The sequence below is a fragment of the Chinchilla lanigera genome, unplaced genomic scaffold, assembly GCF_000276665.1.
Source record: "Chinchilla lanigera isolate Chin_1 unplaced genomic scaffold, ChiLan1.0 scaffold00014, whole genome shotgun sequence".
NCBI lineage: Eukaryota > Metazoa > Chordata > Mammalia > Rodentia > Chinchillidae > Chinchilla > Chinchilla lanigera.
The window spans coordinates 21,833,590-21,853,688 of record NW_004955415.1 but is presented as its reverse complement, the minus strand read 5'-3'; positions in this window follow the sequence as shown (position 1 = coordinate 21,853,688).

Here is a 20,099-nt window from a genome sequence, read left to right as displayed (position 1 = left end):
TCTGTTCAACAAGCCTTTCCAGAGGGTTAGGTCTGTGTCTGACACTGTCTTGGGCAGTGGGGCATGCTAGCATACTAACATCAAAATGAGCTTTTATGCTGAGACTAATGTCTTTAACATAACAGATAGTACATTGCCAAGTCAAAAACTATTTAACATATATGGGGTCATTCCTGAGATTCTCAATTTTTCAGATATTTAGTCCAATCATGGGATCTTTAGCAAAAATTGAGAACATAAAATTATTTTCTGCTTTGTCTATAGCAAAAGGCACTCAATTCCCCCTTTGCTTCAGGAAAGGAAGAAGCAGCAACAAAGAAATTGGAGAGAAGAAAGGATAGAAGGAATCAGCAGTCTTTTCCTTTCCTGAAATCGTACACAAAGTGGTATAATGAGGTGGACTATGATGGAACACAGGATAGGGGAAAGTGTCCAGGCAGGTTTGAAGTTCTGCAGACCCAGGGGAACTCTCAGTGCTGTGCTGATTGCAAGCCATGGAGTCATGTTCACATCCATCGTGGTTCTCAACACTCTATTTGGGTTTAACAGAGAAATTGGTCATCCATAATTGCCTCATCAACAGAGTGAAAATAAATTAAAGATGCTTAAGACTTGTTCCATTTAAAAGTATCAATTATATTTACATTCTAATAATTTTTTAATTAATTACTTTGCAGTCCTGGAGATTGAAGCCAGGGCCTCACACATCTTGTCAAGCACTCTATTCTTGAGCTACCCCTGTAGCCCCTGAGAGTGAAAGAAAACAATGAGATATACATAGCCCCCAGGATATTGTGCATTCCTCTGTGTCCACACAGAACATTCCCTGAAAGCAAACTTCTAGGTTCAATGTGCTGTGGAGCACAGGTTGGCAAATTATTGCCTGTGGGCACACTCCAGTATGCTCTCAGTTCTTGTAGCCCAAAAGCTACAAATGCTTTTATACATTGTGAAAGCTTCCAGAAACAACCAGCAAGAAAAACATGCAACAGATACTATGTATGATGCACAAAACTTAAAATATTTATTCCATGATCCACTAAAAGATTTTTTGCAGAAGACAGAGAGGGGATCTCAGCTGCTAAGCTGGAAATCTCCCATTTAAAAATGCAATCTACCTTCACTTCACTCCCTACCACAACACCCATAACTCTTGTGCCGTACTTTTTCTTAGCACTTTTCATTTTGCAACATACAATAAAGAAGACTTATTTGCCATGTCTATTGTCTCTGTCTCTTTATTCAATTATTTCCCATTGGCACACAAACTACAAAAGACAAGAATCTTCATCTGTTTAGTTATCGTCTGTGGTCCAATACCAGGAGCAGTATCTGGCATATATTACACTCTCAACCATGAGCATCGTTGCCTCCATTTCTTTTGAACTATTCAGAGATTCTTGGAAAATACCTGTGGGTCATTTTCCTCAGACTGTTTGAACACAAACTTCAGAAATGACACAGGATTACCAAATTTCATTACTATAAGGGGGTCTCAAGTTAACTGATGAAATATTTCAGTGTCATATTTTATCTCTTCTCACTAGCCCTTTCCACATGACCAATACTACCAAGGATACCCTGTGCAGAAGCAGAATGGATTGTGTGTCATCTCTCAACTGCTTTCAAACAGCTCTCCGACTCAACAGTCATAGTCTCTTCCATGAGGCCTGAACTCCTTTTGACAGGGAAATAGGCTGCTGCTCTCTTACTCTTACAGCAGAATGACATTTAAATGCAAGTCCCCAGGCAGGGAAAAACAACTTCCTCCCTAAAGAAGGGTTACATTCTCACCAAGCTGAAATCTTTCTGAGAGCACATTTGGGGGAAAATGAAGCTAAGCAGGTGCACTCAGAGATCTGAGCCATAAAGAGAAGGCCTGAAGCCCTGGAAGGAGGAGGAGGGTAGGGTACAGAAAACAATTTTATCTACCCAGCTGGGAACAATATAATGACGCAGTTTCAACAGGCCTCAACATTTTACTCTTTAGATCTTCAGCTACCACCTGTCTCCAAACTGACTTGCAAAATGGAAGATGCTTTTTGTATAAGAAACATTTTTACATTTACATTTGTACTTTTGAGTAAAAGAGTACAAAGACCAAAAATAGCTCCATTATTTTAGGAATGCATTGCATAACATACACTTTAGATCTCTTGACTTTTTTGTATAATGTTTTCCTTCGTTCTTGCTTAACTAGGTGCTGTATGTTATCTGAAAGTATTAAGACAAAGTATAATTTTGGCATTTCAGTAAACACATCTTCTTCTTTACTTTCCCTGGTTTTCTACCACAGACTGCCAGAACACCTATTTTTAATATAATGATTAAGATACATCTACTGTAGTGGTTGCAGCTATCCTAGCCTGTGAGCCCCACCTATGAAAAATTACATTATCATGCATGTTTTTTCTGCCTTGTAATGAACACTCATTTCCTATAATAAGTCAGTTGTCTCTTAGAACTTTACCTTATAAAATAATATAAACACTGATTTAGGCTTTATTTAAAATCTTGAAATTTCACCAATTTTTTGCATTGATTTTAATTTCTAAAATTTTGGAGGAAAGAAGATCCAGACATCAATAAGATGGCAGAGTAGGATGCTAAGGGATGTCCTTCCCCTACAGAGACCAAGAATGTACAAGAATACCTCCAAGAACTCAGGAGTAATGTGTGAGGTTGTAGATACAACCCAAGATAGAACGCCAGAGAAATGATAGGAACACTCATAGTGTTTGGTATGGCCAGCCTGCGCAGTACGCCATGGAGTAAGCAGAAGGAAACCCTCCTTACCAATTTCCTCCCTTAAGACAAAAGCAAAATAGTAGATAGTGTACAAATTCTGGTTTGTCTGACAGCATTCTGAAACACTGGGTTCTGTCTGGCTTGACTCAGATCACTAATGCACTGGGGACCACAGTATGTAAGCAACTAGAAGCCTAAGACAGTAGGATGCTATAGCTACAGTTCCAAAAGTGAGGGTAGCAAAGGTTAGGAAATATTTAAGGGGTCTGAGACTCTACAGTCAAGCTGATTGGTGTTATTCTTCCTGCAGGAAACCAGTATATGACAAGTATAAGAAGAGCTGGGCATGGTTGTACACCCCTGTAATCCCAGCACTTGAGAGGATGAAGCAGGAAGATCACTATGAGTTTGAGGCCAGCCTGGGCTACACAGTGAGTTCAAGGCCATCTTGAGCTGCATAGTGAGACCCTGCATCAAAAAGACCAAACAAAGAAAAAAAAAAAAAACCATAAGAAGTTTATGATCTTTCAAATGTTCAAATACCAGCAAACTGTAATGCATACCGGGCAACAACCCTCCTCCCCTCCAAAAACACACACACACACAACCATTCCATAAAGGGATCCTAAAGAAACAGATCTATGATCAGCTTGCCAAAGTATTTTAAAAAACTGTCATAAAATTAGCCAGTAGACCTTCAAGAGAGGACGGACAAGTAAACGAAACCACAAAAATGACACATGAACAAATGAGAATCCTAATAAAGAGAGAGAATCCAAGAAAAGAACCAAACGTAGACTTGATTAGTCATAAGAAAAAAATTAGGGACATTACATACAATTCTTTGGAAATTATTGAGATGGTGGAATGAAAAGCACAGCCTCAGAGACTTACAGACACCATGAAACAGACTAATATATGCATTATGGGAAACCCAGAAAGAAAAGACAAAGAAAAGGTAGGGAGTTTTTTTGAAGAAATAATGATTATAAATTTCCTAAATCTGAGAAAAGGAATAAGCATATAATTTCAAGAAACTCAAAAGACTCCATATGAAATAAATCCAAAGAACCACATCGAGGCACATTGTGAGCAAGTTGTCTAAAATGTAAAACAGAAAAAGAATCTTGAATGCAGTGAGAGAAAAAATACTTGACACACACAAGATGGCTTCCATAACATCACTAATTGATTACATAGCTGAAACTTTGCAAGCCAAAAGGGCTGGGATAGTATATTTAAAGCACTAAAAGAAAACTGTCTAACAAGAATACTGTATCAAATGAAACTATCCAAATTTCTATTCTATGATAGAAAAGATAAGACTTTTCCAGATACATGAAAGCAGAGAAAGTTCATTACTACTTTAGCTGCTTTAAAAGAAATGCTACAGGAAGTTATTCAAGTTGAAAGAAAAGTAGGTAGCAACACAAAATCATATAAAAATATAAGGTTCTTTAGCAATGGTAAATATGTAGACAAAAATAGTAACCTATAATTAAAATTGGATACATATAATGTATGTGACAAAATGATTTCACAGACCTTAAGCTTATGTTAATGGCCATATATATATAAAGACATAATTTGGGACCTCAATAATATAAGGTGGACTTGGGGTTGTAAGAGAGTAGAGGATTTGTATGCAGTTGAAATTAAGTTGTTATCAGTTTAAAATGGAATGTTATAACTTTAAATTATTTTATGTAATTGTAATGGTAACCACAAAGAAAATATCTGCACAGTATACACAAAATGAGATAAGAAGGGAATCAAAGCTACAAACAAACAAAAACAAACAAAATGCAAGGAAAGGCATTAATTGAGGAAAGGAAAAGGGAAAAACTACAAGATAGAGAAAAACACTAAATTATTTTAAGTGAAAATAGATCAAACTTTCCAATCAAAAATCACAGATTAACAGAATAGAGTTCTAAAAGTAAGAATTAATCATATGCAGTCTATTAAATGTTTACTTTAGACCTAGAGGAATAAATACATAGGCTGAAAAAGGAAGGGTAGACAAAACATTCCATAGAAATGGGCATAAAGAAGAGACAAGGCCAAACAAAATACATTTTACATAAAAACTATTCCAAAAGAAAATAAAGGGCATTAAATAATGGTAAATGGGTCCATTTACCAATAGATAATAATTATAGGTATTCATGTACCATACCTCAGATCTCCAAAATATATGCTGCAATCTTTAACAGAGGCAAAGGTAGAAATGGACTACACCACAGAAATAGTAAGAAACTTCAGTATCCCATGTTCAGTAATAGAACAATAAGAAAAAGGAACAATAAGGAAATGATGTAGTAGACAAACTAATTGGAACTAACAGATATATAAAGAATCCCCCACTCAATAGTAGAAAAATGCATCTTCTCAAGTGTGTATGCAACTGTTCTACATGTCAGACCATATGTTACACCATAAAGCAATTGTAATGGAAATAAAAAGGACTATAAGAGAATAGTATGAATAAGTGTACACCAGAAAATTGAGTAACTTGCAAAAAATGGACCAATTCCTAGAAACATAATATCTACCAATACTGAAACATGAAGAAATAGAAAATAAAAATAGATCTATAATTAGTAAGGTGACTGGAACAATAATTAAAAACCTCCCAAAAAAGAAATGCTCAAGACCATTTGGCTTTGGTGGAGAATTCTACGAAACATTAAGGAGATATCTAACAAAATCCTCCTGAAAATTTTCCAAAACATTCAAAAACAGGCAACACTTTAGAAACTCACTATTTGAGGCTAGTATAACTCTGATGCAAAATCCAGACAGAGACACTACAAGAAATAAAAACTATTGACCAATATCCCTGTTGGGTATTGATGCAAATATCCTTAACAAAACATTTACAAGCTAAATTCAATAAGTGCATTGAAAGAGTTGTACATCATGACCATATAACACTTATTTATGAAAGTCAAGGCTGGTTCAAACACATGGCGTCAATGAAGATAATATGCTACATCAGCAGAATAAGGACAGAAAAATCATGTAGTTATTTCAATTGATGTAGGAAAAACATCTGACATCATTCAACACTCTTTCATTATAAAAACATTTGACAAACTATGAATAGAAGGAAACCATCTCAACATAATAAAGCTATTTATGAAAACCTTCAGCTAGCAATATACTTAATTATGGGACTAAAAGATTTTTTCCTAAAATTAGGAACAAGGCAAAGATAACCACTCTTTTCAATTCTATTCTACACAGTATTGGAAGCTCTAGCCAGAGAAATTAAGGAGGAAAAAGAAATAAAAGGGATTCAAATGAAAAAGAAACAAATAAATTATCTCTTTGAAGATGACTTAGTCGTATGTGTAGAAAATTCTTGAGATTGCTTACACACTCAAGATTAAGAAATAAATTCAGCAAAGTTACAAAATGCAAACACAATGCATGGAAATCAGTTGTATTTTTATAACAAGCAATCTGAAAAGGAAATTTTTTAAAGAATTCCTTTACAGGGGTGAGGGATATGGCTCAGTGGCACAGTGCCTGCCTGGCAAGGACAAAGACTTGAGCTTGACTCTTGGTATAAAAAAAAAAAAATCCTTTGCAATAGTACCCAAAGAATTAAATGTTTAGGAATAAATTTTACCAAGGAAGTAAAATGCTTTACACTGAAAATAGTACATGATTGAAAAAATCATTAACGAAAAAACCAGAATGACATCACATACTCATGCATTGGAAACTTATTGTTAAAAGGTCTAATCTACCACCCAAAGTAATTACAGATTTAATGCATCCCTATCAAAATCCTACCCAACATTTTTTACAGAGATAGAAATATTCATCCTAAAATTCACATAGAATTTCAAAGAAACTCAAATATCTAAAATAATTTGGAAAAAAAGTAATTTGGAAAAATAAGACCAAAGCTGAAGGCATTCTTCCTGACTTCAAAGCATGTTATAAATTTACAATGGTTAAAACAGTGTGGTACTGGCGAGAAGTCAACATAGAATAGAAACCCCAGGGTGGGCACACTTTGTGTATATAGTCAAATATTCTTTGACAAGGAGACCAAGGCTACTTAGGAAATGGACAAACTCTTCAACTAATGGTCTTGGGACAACTAGATGTATACATGAAAAGGCATGAAATGGACTCTTATATTCAAAATTCTTAAAATGGACTAAAGAACTAAAAAAAATTATAAAACATGAAGAATACACTGGTGAAATCATGGCAGTTGACTTGACATGACTTTTTTAGATATGACATCAAAAGTACAGGTAACAAAAGCAAAAGTAGACAAATGGAACAGGGTCAAACTTAAAATTTTGTGCATCCAAGGATGCTTTGATATAGTGGAATGGAATATGTGAGAAAATAGTGGCAAGCTATATATCTAATAAAGGGAAATATAGAGAATATGTAAGAACTTTTACTACCCAACAACAGGAATCAAATAATTCTATTTAAAAACCTGTAAAGAACTTGAAATGTATTTGAATAAAGAACTTGAAATGTGATATTAAAGATATCACATAATTATCTGAAAATATTGAAAAGGTGCTGAACATGGCATATTGGGAGACTCTGGAGCTGAATATTGATCATATGTCTGAGGGCAGGACAGAGCCAGAGTGTCTCAAGCAGTCAAGCTACTTCAGTATTGAAAAAAAGCATCCTGCCTGGACAATTACAGTCATTAGTCACTAGGTAACATTACCTCTCCTGATACTAACTTTGCAAGAGTATAAAATAAACACCCCTACTGTTGAAGTCAATCATCTTGCCCATCAGGTAAGAGGTAACTCCACTTGATCCAGCTCTTATCTTTGTTTTCCTCATACCTGCCACTGTTTCTCTCTGGGGTACAATGAGAGACCAGTGAGGTTCCCTACAATTGAGCACCATTAGAGAATATAAAACAAAACTAGTTTGATATCACTTTCTGCTCATAAGGATGGCTACTATTGAAAAACAAAGAGAAAAGCAACCAGAAAATGACAAATGTTGAGAAAGATGTGGTAAAATGGGAAACACTGATCCTGGATGGTGGTGCACACCTGTAATCCCAATGCTCAGGAGGTTGAGGCAGGAGGATTGCTTCAAATTCAAGGCCATCTTGAACCACATAGCAAGACCCTCCTTCAAAAGACAAAACAAAACAAAAAGAAAGGAAAAGAGAAAAGACAAAAGGGAAACTTAATACACTGTTGATGGAATTGCAAAGTGGTACAGCTGCTATGGGAAAAAATATTGTGGTTTCTCAAAAATGAAAAATAGGATTCATATATGATCTAGCAATCCCACTTCTGGGTATATATTGAAAAGAAATAAACCATGGTTTTGAAAAGATGACTGCACACCCATGTTCACAGAAACACTATTCATAGTAGTCAAGAAGTGGAAGAAATTTCCATCAATGGATGGATGAGTAAATTCCAATATATACATAAAATGAAATATTATTCGGCCTGGAAGAGGAAAGAAATCCTGTCACAGGTTGAAACATAGATGACTCTTGAGGACACAGTGGGCTGAGAAATAACCCAATTGCAAAAAGACAAACACTGTATGTTGCTACTATTACAAGGCACATAAAGACCTTGAATTTATAGAAACAGGAAGAAGCAATTTCCTTACCAGGGCAGTGGAGCAGGTTGAAAAGGTATAGAGTTTTCAATTTTCAACTGAAAGAGCTCTGGTGATCTATTTCACATCAAGATGAATACATTTAATGCTTTTGAAATAAACACAGAAAAGTAGCTAAGATGGTACATTTTATGTTATATGCTTTTGCTATAATAAAAACTATATTAAAATACTATTTAATTACTGAGCCTTTTGATGCTTCAATCTTGCAGCTGAGATAAGTCCCAGCTTTGTACTTCCCTACTAGCCAAAGGTTATAATTGAGTAGAAAGGAATAGAAAATGAATATATTTTAGCATAGCAAATTGGCAAATTTTATTCAAATTTTTTCTTTTTATACTTTCAGTGAAGAAATGTGAATACTCAGACCTTGACAAAGGAAGGTACCAGCAAAAATATTGCCAGATTCAGCACCATTTAAAATCTGAACCCTAATATCCTAACCTGGTCCATATACTATCCTATCCTATACTATGGTCCATATACTATCCTGGTCCATAATGGAATACATATTAGTCATTCAGCACCACACACACCCTGAGACTAGTGGCCTCAGATGATTTGAACAAATGTCAGAACTAGCTTTTAAAATGGCATTTACAATTCAGTAAAGTACAGTTCAACAGAAACTGTATCTTAGAGTCCAGATATGACAGATATTTGAATAAAATAGTCTGCAAACTGTTAACTTCTCTATAAGAAGCACACTCTTCCAAAAAACAAAACAATCTGAATGCAAAAGAATGGAGAAGATAATTAGTATTTAATAAGACTTGTTCCACTTCAGTGAAAAGATTACAGAAGCAAAGTTAATAAACCTAAAAGTAAGTTAATCTTCTATTTCATCCGTTAAGCCGGCCATTTTAATATCTTTATTGCATCCCAAATGCAGTCAGGAGTAGAAAAATCCACCAATGAGATATGTCATGAGTATTTGTTCAACTACATTCAGCAAGTACTTGAGCACTCCTTTTGCAAACACTAAGCATGTAGAAGTCTAAAAAACAAAAAAAGAAAGCTAAAAAGCTGACATCAGTTCTACAATTTATTGAATCAAAAGTACCAGAAACCTTTGTATTTTCCCACAGTGAGTGGATATTAGGAAAACCTTACAAAGGAATGAGATACAAATATCTCTATATTGAGAACCCTGTACTGTTTACTGTGGATCCACTGCTAATAATTGATGGTCAGTCTCCAGCCAAATCTCACTTCTTATGGCCCTCAGCCTTTTGAATTATTGGCATGTCAAGTTCTGCAGATGCAAAGACTCAAGTAAGAGTTATTTTGCAAAGGATTTGTTGAGGGATTGGGGCAGGAGAAGCTGGGTAGTGACAGAGAGAAGTAAGGAAGAGCAGGAGAGGAGCTGAGCACCAATGTGGTCTCAAATGGAATCAGATCCTCAGCCTGATCCTGTGAGCAGTGCTATGGTGTGAATTCCACCAAATTGTGTCTCAGCTGGAGAGAAGGAGGTGGGCTTTAAAATTTCACTAGCATTAAGTGGCCATGGCTCCTCTATCCTCGGGTAGGTGGGGTTTGGACACTGGGGGGTAAACTCCTAACTATCTCTACATAAGAGAACTCCCATTTCCTAAGGACAACTGGAGGACTGATACAGGAGTCCAATAAAGAAAATCTAGGCAAGGCAACAACAGTCTGTTCCCTGGCATGAAAGGTCTGAATTTTCCAGGGAAAAGTCTGTTTTATGATAGTTTTTATATTAGTCGTTTTCCTGTCATAGTGAGAACAAATCCAATATATACAACTTAAAGGAGGAGAGGTTTGTGGTATCAAAAACACAGGTAACAAAGGCAAAAATAGACTAATGGGACTCTGAAAAGTTAATAAGTACAATATACCTTCCATTAAAGAAATGGACTGAGAATTTGCTACTAAAGCCCAAGCCTGCTTCAATAAGCTATTTTCTTCATTATCCGGCCCATCCTCAGACATTTTCCAACTTCAGCATTCTTGGAACACCATTATTCAAGGAGTAATAGAGACAGCCCTCCCAAAACAGTGTAGTTATGTTCAACCTTTGAGATCATCTCATCCAATAGGCTTCAGGTATGAGTATATAAGAGTTGTTATTCACTCGAAATCTTGGGAGAAATCAAATGAAGAGACTTATGTTCTTGGAGGGGTAAGGAAGGATATCATTCTCTCATAGACTTAGGAGGCTTGCATAGAACTACCAGGGACACTTTCCCCAACTATTACCAGATATCTTAAGATCAGCTTCCCTAGAAGCAAAGTGTGATGTGGGATGGGTTTGCTGATGATATATTGATGGAGTGAACTCAGGAGAAACTTGCAAAACACAGGGAGGAGATAGGCAAAGATGTGGTTTCATATGAAAAACAAAACCAAAAATCACACACACTCAAAAACGAAGAGTATAGCTGAACTTTATCATTGCATAATTATATTCCTGAGAGGTCAAGGCACAAATGGCCCAGTGGTAGCCCACAGCTTGAAGACATTTGGGCTTGTGCCTTTCTAAGGCTATTGCTAGGATGTCTGTTTTAGGCTAGGTTCTGTATTAGTCAATTTCTTGTCATGATTGGGATAAAATACCTGACACCCACAACTTAAAGGAGAATAGGTTTATTCAGGTTAAAGTTCCCAGTGAGCTCAGTCCAAAGGCATCTGGGTCCAAGGTAGCAATGGCATTGTAGAAGTACTAGGAGGACAGCTGTTCCGCTTATGGGAGCCAGCAAGCAGAAAAAAAGAGGAGGAGAGGGACAATAATACACGCGTTCAAGTCATATCCCCAGTAACCCACCTCCAACCAGGCCCCTCCTTTTAACAGCATATTCAGCCATGAAGTCATCAGTGAATGAACCCCTTGATGAGTATAGCGCCTCTAAAATCTAATCACTTTCCAAAATCCCAACCTCTGTATAATTCAGAGTTTTAGGGAACATTTTAGATGCAAACCATAATAGCTTCCCAAGAATCCAGTCATGCAAAGATAATTTTACAAGTGTTTTATTGAAGAAAAGCCCCTAGAAGAAACCTTTCAGGAAGTAAAGGAAACAGCATGGAGGGAGGAGAGGAGCAAAGAAATCATCTCAGCTGGTAACTGTCTTGAAGCTGATTCTGTGGAGTAGCATGAGTTGCCAGTGTTGGTTTCAAAATTGAAGCAAGTGGCCATGATTCCATATCCTAGTATGAGTCATCAGATGTGCAGAGATTCTAAATTCTCAGGCACTACCTGGATGTTCTCAGGCACTTCCTGGATGTTCTCAGGCACTTCCTGGATGTTCTCAGACACTTCCTGGGTTAGACCCCACGCAGGTTTCTGGATAGAAGCAGCTGAGAGTCATGAGACTTCACCATTCACAGTACAGAGGCTGGGTGGAGGGAACTGGAGAGGCACCAGGGCCTTTCACTACATCATGGGCTCCCTGCAGCTTTGACCCCTTTCTGTGACTCTCCAATGAAAGAGCCCAAATCCACAACAGAGTATAGAGAACTGCTTGAAAAGGCACAATCACAGCTTCCCCCCACAGTTTCCATTTGGTCTTCTGTGCTCCACCCCCCGGTAGAGTGAGATTTACAAAGATTTTTCTAAAATATGCTTCCTTTTAAGTTATCTCTAAAGAAGCCAACTTCTGATTTCACAAGGAAATTGCCAAAAATATAGACATCTCTGTGTTCATTGAGGAGATTCACAGCTTCAGTTAAAACTGTTCCTTTCCAGGCTGTGTGGTGAATCAGAACTGGGACAGCTTTTCATTCAAAGACCTCTGCCCACTATACCAGCCTCTTCCTTCAGCCTGCTTTCACACTGAGGGTGACATTGGGTATGTTACTATGGCTACCCAGGTCTGGATAGTCAGTATAAATTTTAAATAGCCACATAATTATCTGTTTTCTAACATTTTTCCCCTCCATTTGAGTCTTTTTTTTCTTTTTGCTCTCATAATCACTAAAATCCAATTGAATTTTTATGAGGATTTCAAGTATTTTTTTTTTTTAGAAGAAAGGAAGCAGCAAAGAAACCAGACAAATGTAGAAGACAAAAAGCATCTTGGTTAAAAAACAAAAAACAAAACAAAACAAAACAAACAAAAAAAAAAAAAAACAAGAAAAAGTCAACCAGAGATCTAGAACTAGAAGTGTCCTTGAAGATTTAAAGCATATGCATTCAAATTATTTTTTGAGGTGCTCTTGAATTCCTGAGAGGTATCTCTGGGCTGTTTCCAAAGCTATGGGTAAAATAGAGTGCTGAGCCCACAGGTATGCTTACAACCACAGAAATTAGTGTACTACTGTCACTGGAGTTTGGGGGCCAGCTGTGCTGATAGTCTGCATTGTGTACGGTGTTTTGGTTTTTAGGATCCTCCTCAAGACAAGTCGGAAGTTTAGCAAACAACTTCATTGTGTGCTAAGCATTGTACACTCTCAAACAAAGCAAATTATTCAGAACAGTCACTCTCAAAAAGAGCAGGCAGAGACAGAAATGGCAATTCCCCACCACCAGGGTTAGTTTTCTTTTTTGCATTTTTAGAACCTGGGCAGTGGTCAAGGGTGGCACTTAATGGGGTTTTTCCCAATCTGCAGTGCAACTCCAACTCTTGGTCAGGAGTGGGAGTGTCCTGTATTAAACAGGCATGGCCAGAGTAAACAGCCATCCCCTGCAAGCGAATCAAAACCACAACACAATCGCATGTCACTGAGGCCTAATTGGGTTCATTTGGGGCTTGTGTCATCCTGGGACTTGCTTCTTAGAGTTATACATTTGTTGACCCCAGATTTATAAAATTGTACAGGTGGGAGTTCATAAGGCAACTGATAAGTCCTTCTCAGGAAACTGAAACTACAAGCTCAAGAAAGCTTAGGCCACTGTCTCATTTTACCCCGCTTACCATGCTCTTAAGTCCTGCTCACATCTAGGTGTCTAATCAATGAACTCCATTTTTAAAAATCAATTTTATTTGCTGTTTTATAGGACCATGGCAACTATCTAAAGAAACAAATATTTGAAATTCAAAATTGCATCTGGAGTGGATGTTGTCATATCACAATCTGTATTGCCGAAGCATACACCATTCTCATACTCACCGCCTATATAGTTTGTCTTGCTGCAGAAGAATGCTCTGCTCTGCCAAACAGGTTAGGTGAACATGCCAAGCAAATAACACCTCTAAGAAACAGCCCACAACCAAAGACTAAAGTAAAAAGCTGTTTAAAGCCCTCAGCTCCCTCAACTCTCAGGTAGGATGTCTCAGGACACACAGGCTTCCCTGGTAGGTTTAACCCCCAGCCACCCACAGAACAGCCTTCTTGTAGCTTCATTACTTGTCCTGCCTCACTTGTTCTCTCTCTTTTCCCACTCAGGCTTCCTGTGTTCATTCTCATGAACTGAAGAAGAGATCGTTGGTGCAATTTCTGGGTTATTCCCCTTGTGAGACCCCATTGCTCACCTTCCTGTTTAATGCTCTTTCTTCTGTAACTTCAACATCCCCATTGTATTAATCATCCTTTCATTACTGGGACAAAATAACTGACATACACAAAAGAAGAAAGGCTTATTTGGGTTTATAGTTTCAGAGGATTCAGTCCACAGTTGGCTGCTCCAAGACAGAATCATCATGGTGGAAAGAAAATGCAGAGGGAGAGAGGTGGGGAGAGAGAGATACAGAGAGAGAGAGAGAGGATAATGGATACACACTTGAAAGATGTGTCCTCAGAGACCTACTATCTCCAACTAACACCCACCTCCTCAAGCCCATTCAGCTATGAACTCATCAATGAGTTAGTGCTTTCAATATTCCATAACTTCCCTAAGCTCCTGTTAATCTTACCAAATTGATAATCAAGGTTAACTGTGGCACTCAACCACTCTGTCTCGGGAACCTTACACTTTACTCCGACCATGAAATATTTCAGAAGTGATCTTGTACAGTTCTGAGCCTAGGCTTCCAGCATCATTATTCTGTTGTAACTCTGACTCTACTAAGAGTACAAGCTTGAGTTAACCTATCAGAACATGATAGACAAGTTGCCCCACCCCAAGAGCTAATCAATCAACTTTCTCAAGTAGAGCTGCCTATTTGCACAAACAATAGTCACAGAGTCATGAAAGATCCTATCTGAGATGGGATAAGTCTCTCTGATTCCAGCCCAAATCTTTAAATTCCATATCATGAGTTACTGAAATAGTTATCTTATAATAGTAAGTTATGGGATAATTTGTTACACAGCATTAGTTAACTGGTACAAATTCTTTATTCTGAAAGAAACTTAGAAAAAAATTTAGTATGCAATAGCTTTATGCTGTCTTCAGAACCAAATCAAAGTACATTAGCTTTCCATTCCAAGTTCATCTTCTACTTAGTTTTACAGTTTCTATTCATTTCATAAAACCTTTGTGGATAGTCAACGAAAGTACTAAGTGAAGTTTTCTCCACTTTCTGAGAAAGCCCCTGTTTTGCATTGTGGAATAATAAAAACATAATAACTGCAACATTTATTGAAACTGTATTATGAAGTAGGTGCTCTTAGGAATTTTACAATTACTATTTCATTTAATTTTTACTACAATAATATGAGAAAACAACACTAAGTTTAAAGATGAGGACTCTGAGTTATGAAAAATTTTAGTCCTTTGCCCAAGGTATCTCCACGAGCTTCCTAACAACAGTTCTCCCCTGTTTCTGTCCCTGTCACAATTTGCCTCTCATTCCAAGACTTGGGTCTCCTGTACAAGAACCACCTTTATATGTCTCTCACAGTGTTCCAAGCAGCATTCAAAGGACCTTCACATCTAGTGAAGTGCTAAACCCACTCAACAGCCTATAATCACAACTGAGGATATAGCTCAGTGGTACAGCCTCTGCCTGAAAAGTGAAAGATCCTGAGTTCAATTCCTGGTACCAAAAAACCCAGCCCATAATCATTATTTTCCCTCATTCCCATTTTACAGAAGTAAAAACTGAGGCTCATTAAAGTCAAGTTATTTGCTTAGTGTCGCATTTGTTACTAACAAAAACTTGATTCAAAAAAATATCTCCAGGCTATGTGCCACCGCACACTATTATCTCTTACATCACATGCTGAAGTCAGAAGCAGGTTTTTGTGGCATCCCCAAGAAGAGCTGATTCTTCCCTGCTTGGTCCTTCCACATTTTGTTGTGCAGACCACCACCCAAGTGTTTGTGTGTGTGTTAAAACTTAAATTTCTCACTATCAGTTTTCTCATGACAGATGTCCTTTGCAAAATCAGGGAATATACTTATAGTAATAAAAGATGTACATTTCAATTTGAGCAAAGACTTTCAATTTACCTTGTCTAACGGGAGCAAGTGACTGAAAACTCACATATTTAAGGGTAAAGTACTATAACAGGTGCTGGTGAAGTACACAAGTGACGTTCTTAATCTGTGGTGGCCACATTGCAGCTCTGGGACAGCTCTCAGCTCCCAGTTGCCATCTCCCACAGAGTACAAACTCATCCAATATGTACTGTAAGAGTCTACCCTCTAGAAATACCTGTGAATTCCCATCAGCCTATGAATGGGGGGTATCAAGGTCAAAACCCCACTCCTGGTTCAGGCTGGGACAGCTCTGTGATAATATTTCTACTCTAGAGCTAGGTTCCTGCTCAATCAGGTTAAACCTACATCTGAATCTACATGTTTCTTTGGCTCTTTCCCCTTTCCTCCCCAGTTGTCTTCGCTATTTTACAGGATTCTTCTGAGAATCTTCACTTAATAAATTCACCTGTTTCCCTGATTCAGATACTGTTCCTGGGGAATTCAAACTAAGACAAGAGCCTCATAAAGACAGGATACAGGATGATGGGGGCTTAGCCAAGTGGTTGAACATTTGGCTACCATACATAACACACCCTGGGTCCAATCTTTAGACTGCGAAAGAAAGAGGACACCAATTGCTTTGGGAATAACAGTAGTTGATTTTATTTAGGAAAAGTATCATAAATGTACTTTTTCCTGAATAATAATATTCACAAGATGCATAATGTTTAAAGATGAGGGGCAAAACCAAGTGCCCCATTTCTAACATCTAAGTCTAAAAGAACGTTTCCTTCCTATCATTTTGTTTTGAAACCCTATATCACTTTTAATGGTCTTGCTTCATTTTGTTTATGTTTGCTATGTTGGTATGCTGCTATTGTTCTTTTTGTTTCTTTTACTACTCTCTTTAAAACAATAAAAATAAAAAGAACGTTTCCATGCCAAATTCAGTATTTGCTCTTACATAAGTTAAAATAATATTAGCTGCTGTAACAAACATCAAAATGTAATGGCTCCAACAAAATCCCAATTCATTTCTTTTTTATGTATCAGATATGATTCTAGGGTGGTGGGTCACAAGACTGCAAACACTTTTAGAGATGAAGGATTCTCACATATACTCACCATGAGGAACACAGGGCGGTGTTTTTTTTTTTGTTTGTTTTGTTTTGTTTTGCAAAGCTGTGAGACAGAAGCTGACTTGGAGCAATGTAAGAAAGAGCACACAGAAAGCACATCAGCTCATTAAAAGTTTTGTTGCTTCAGTTCACATTGCACTGGTAAAAACCAAGTCACCACACTCAGGCATACTACAACGCAGGAGGTCAGCTGAGAAACATTATGTTAGGAAAAAAAGAAGAGAATGAACTTTGGAAAGAGTCAAAAATTCCTGAAATAAATCTTAACATTAGTTTTGCACCAGCTCTTTTCTAGTATTCACTAAAAGGAAATAAAAACGGGGCTGGGGATTTAGCTCAGCGGCAAAGCGCCTGCCTGGCAAGCGCAAGGTCATGAGTTCGGTTCCTGGTTCCAGAGAAAAATCAAAAATCAAAAATCAAAAATCAAAGAAAATAAAAACACCCAAGACAACAACTTTTAAAAGTCACTATAGAGTCTGTCTTTTTGTGTTAATTTCCAAATTTGTACAACCTCCTTTAGAGGATTTTTTTTGTCCTCATCAATGTGTCTATTATTTAAAAAAATAGTGTAAGCTTCTAAATAGTGCCTGATATTAATCATTACATTGTTAATGAATTCACCTGGATTTTATTTTTTTCCAACTTCTGTACAGTATTAGGTCTGCCAAATAGAATTTTTTATGAGGATAGAGCTATTCTATATTTGCTCTGCCAGTATTACAGCAAATAAATATGTACAGCTGTTGAACACTTGAAATGAGGCTATAATATGACTGACAAACTGAATTTTAGACTGTATTTAATATCAATTTAAATTTAAAGAGGACCAAGTAGGTGGCTAGTGGCTGACATATTGGACAGTTTTATACAGTAGTTCTGGTGAAAGAAGAGGTGGTTCAATTCACTTGTCTCTCAGTAACTACTTGTTCTAAATTTACCAATTTTTCCTCTGACAGCTTCTGATCCAAACAGTAGGCAAACATTTGTTTTTTCACCACCCATTAGCCTTGCTGCCATCTTTCAGTATCATGCAGAATTGTTGGCATATAATGGGCTATTAATAAATATTTACTTATTAAACAATGAATTAATGGGAGGTGCTTAATTCAATCAACTAATGTCTGCTATATACTATTTGACTTAGTTCACAATACTTTGCAATGCAAGAAATGAACAGTGAAACAATAATTCATATGAATTAAGCATCAATCTGATTTAGTTGTTTGGATGGACAAATACATCATGTCTACTATGTCTTCTGGCTAGACATTACTAATGGTACACATAGACCCTATATTCCAAATTAATTTCACACATTCCATATATTTTGCATTTCTACTACATATGGAACCCAAAATTATCTAGTTAACAGCTGCACACAACTTTATAAAATTGCAATGTAGTCAAGTACCAGAATTCATAAACACATTTGCCATCTGGAGTCAAGATGAATGTAATTTAACCAGGCCTGGGTTAATCAGAGTTTAAACTTAGTCTACTGATGGAGCCGATAGAATGAGTCATCTTTCATAAATGAGGGCCAAGTCAGTCTCAGGGCTATCAGCATATGTATGCCTAGTTCTACTTCTTTCTGAACCAGGGCCGCCAATTTTCTGCATAAATTTGACATATTTGCTAAAGATCATGAAATGAGTCATCCTTGTTAGGAAGTTGATCCAGAAATAAATTCCTAGTTTCATAGGTGAATGCCAGAGGTTTTTCTCCTCCAATCCAAATTAACATGGCTTTACACAGAGAAGATCTATTTACAGATATGGTTAAAAGCAAGCTTGCATACCACATTCCAGGTTTCCTGGACCCAGCACAGAAGAAAAGAAAGACTTCTAACCAGAGAGTTAGCCTACAGCTTCTCACAATTATGGACAAGTACAAAATGCAGAAAAGGTGGAGAGGAACAAATAAAGAGGCAAAAACATACAAAGAATGAGACCTAAATGAGTTTAGAGGTAGAAAACAACTATCATCTAAAGGGTCTCAGAAGTTTTGCTAACCTTAAGGTCAAGGGTTTGTTCTGCTTGAAGAAATGACCATTAGATCATTATTCTTTAAGGGTCAAACTTAGTGTAGTTCTTGGTTTTTATGAGAAGGATTGGTTATTTAAATACAGCCCCACCAAGGCAGCAGTAGTCCTTCCATCCTCTAAAGTTATATGGCAAAACCCAGTCACGTTCTTCACTTTCAACTTTGCATTTGTGCCTAAACTCTTAACTATTACAGCACAGTAAAATCAAATTAGCCATATATATTTTGAAGGCCATCAAACTTCAACTAGTTTCAGAGAAAGTCCATTGATCACAGGAAAAAATGCTTTTTAAAAAGGATTAATTGTTTGGGGAAGTCCATGCCCTACAAGATTTGTTTAGAAGCCTACAAAATAAGGTGGAATTCATGTTTTGACAGCTTTTCCAATTCCACAATTGGTCAGTGACTAAAGCAGATCTTATACATTGCCTACTACTCAAAAGTAAATTCTAATCTCTATTTGATAAAAAGATATAGTATTCATTACATATATTGTGGCACTACCATATAAGAATAACACACATGAACATACACAAAACATCTTAGACATAAGCAAAACTAACGGAGTAAGGACCTGTGAAAATTTCCCTCTTCTCAGAAACAACGGAACTTACTAAAAAACTGTCAGAATTAACTTTTCAAAACTCTGAAAATTAAACAAATGCTTTCAGCAACATGCGGAGTTCCTTTAAAGAATACAGCTGAATATAAGTAAAAACATGATCGGTAGAATTTTCATCACTCTAGTATAACTTCTCACAGAGCAGCTCAGCAGTAGACTTGCAAATAGCAAGCCATCTTTCCAGTTTGGAAGGGACAGAATGGGGCCAAGCCTTGGTCAAAGTCTCAGTCTCTGATTGGTGAGTCCCTGGAAAGATATCACTTGAAAAATTTTGCTTTTATGTGTCTTAAATTGGAGCTCATGCCATTCAAAATATATCTTCTTGGGGCATTCATTAAAAACAATAAAAAACAAGGGTTTCAAATTCATAGCTGCCTGAAATGCTAGATAAAACTGAGACAAATAATAGACTATTCAAAATGCTTAAAAGGAAAAGCTGAAAACTAAGGAGTCCATGAGTATTTGTGCAGTTCCAACAGACTCCTAGGAAGCTAGAAAACCATCTACATGGGTACAGCTATGAGACTCTCAGGAAAGACATGAGAAGGCATCAAGCATTTACCTGTCCTGGCCTTGAGACTTTGAACAAGCAGAAGAGAAAACCAACGCGTAGTTGGTATCTTCAGGACTGTTGAAG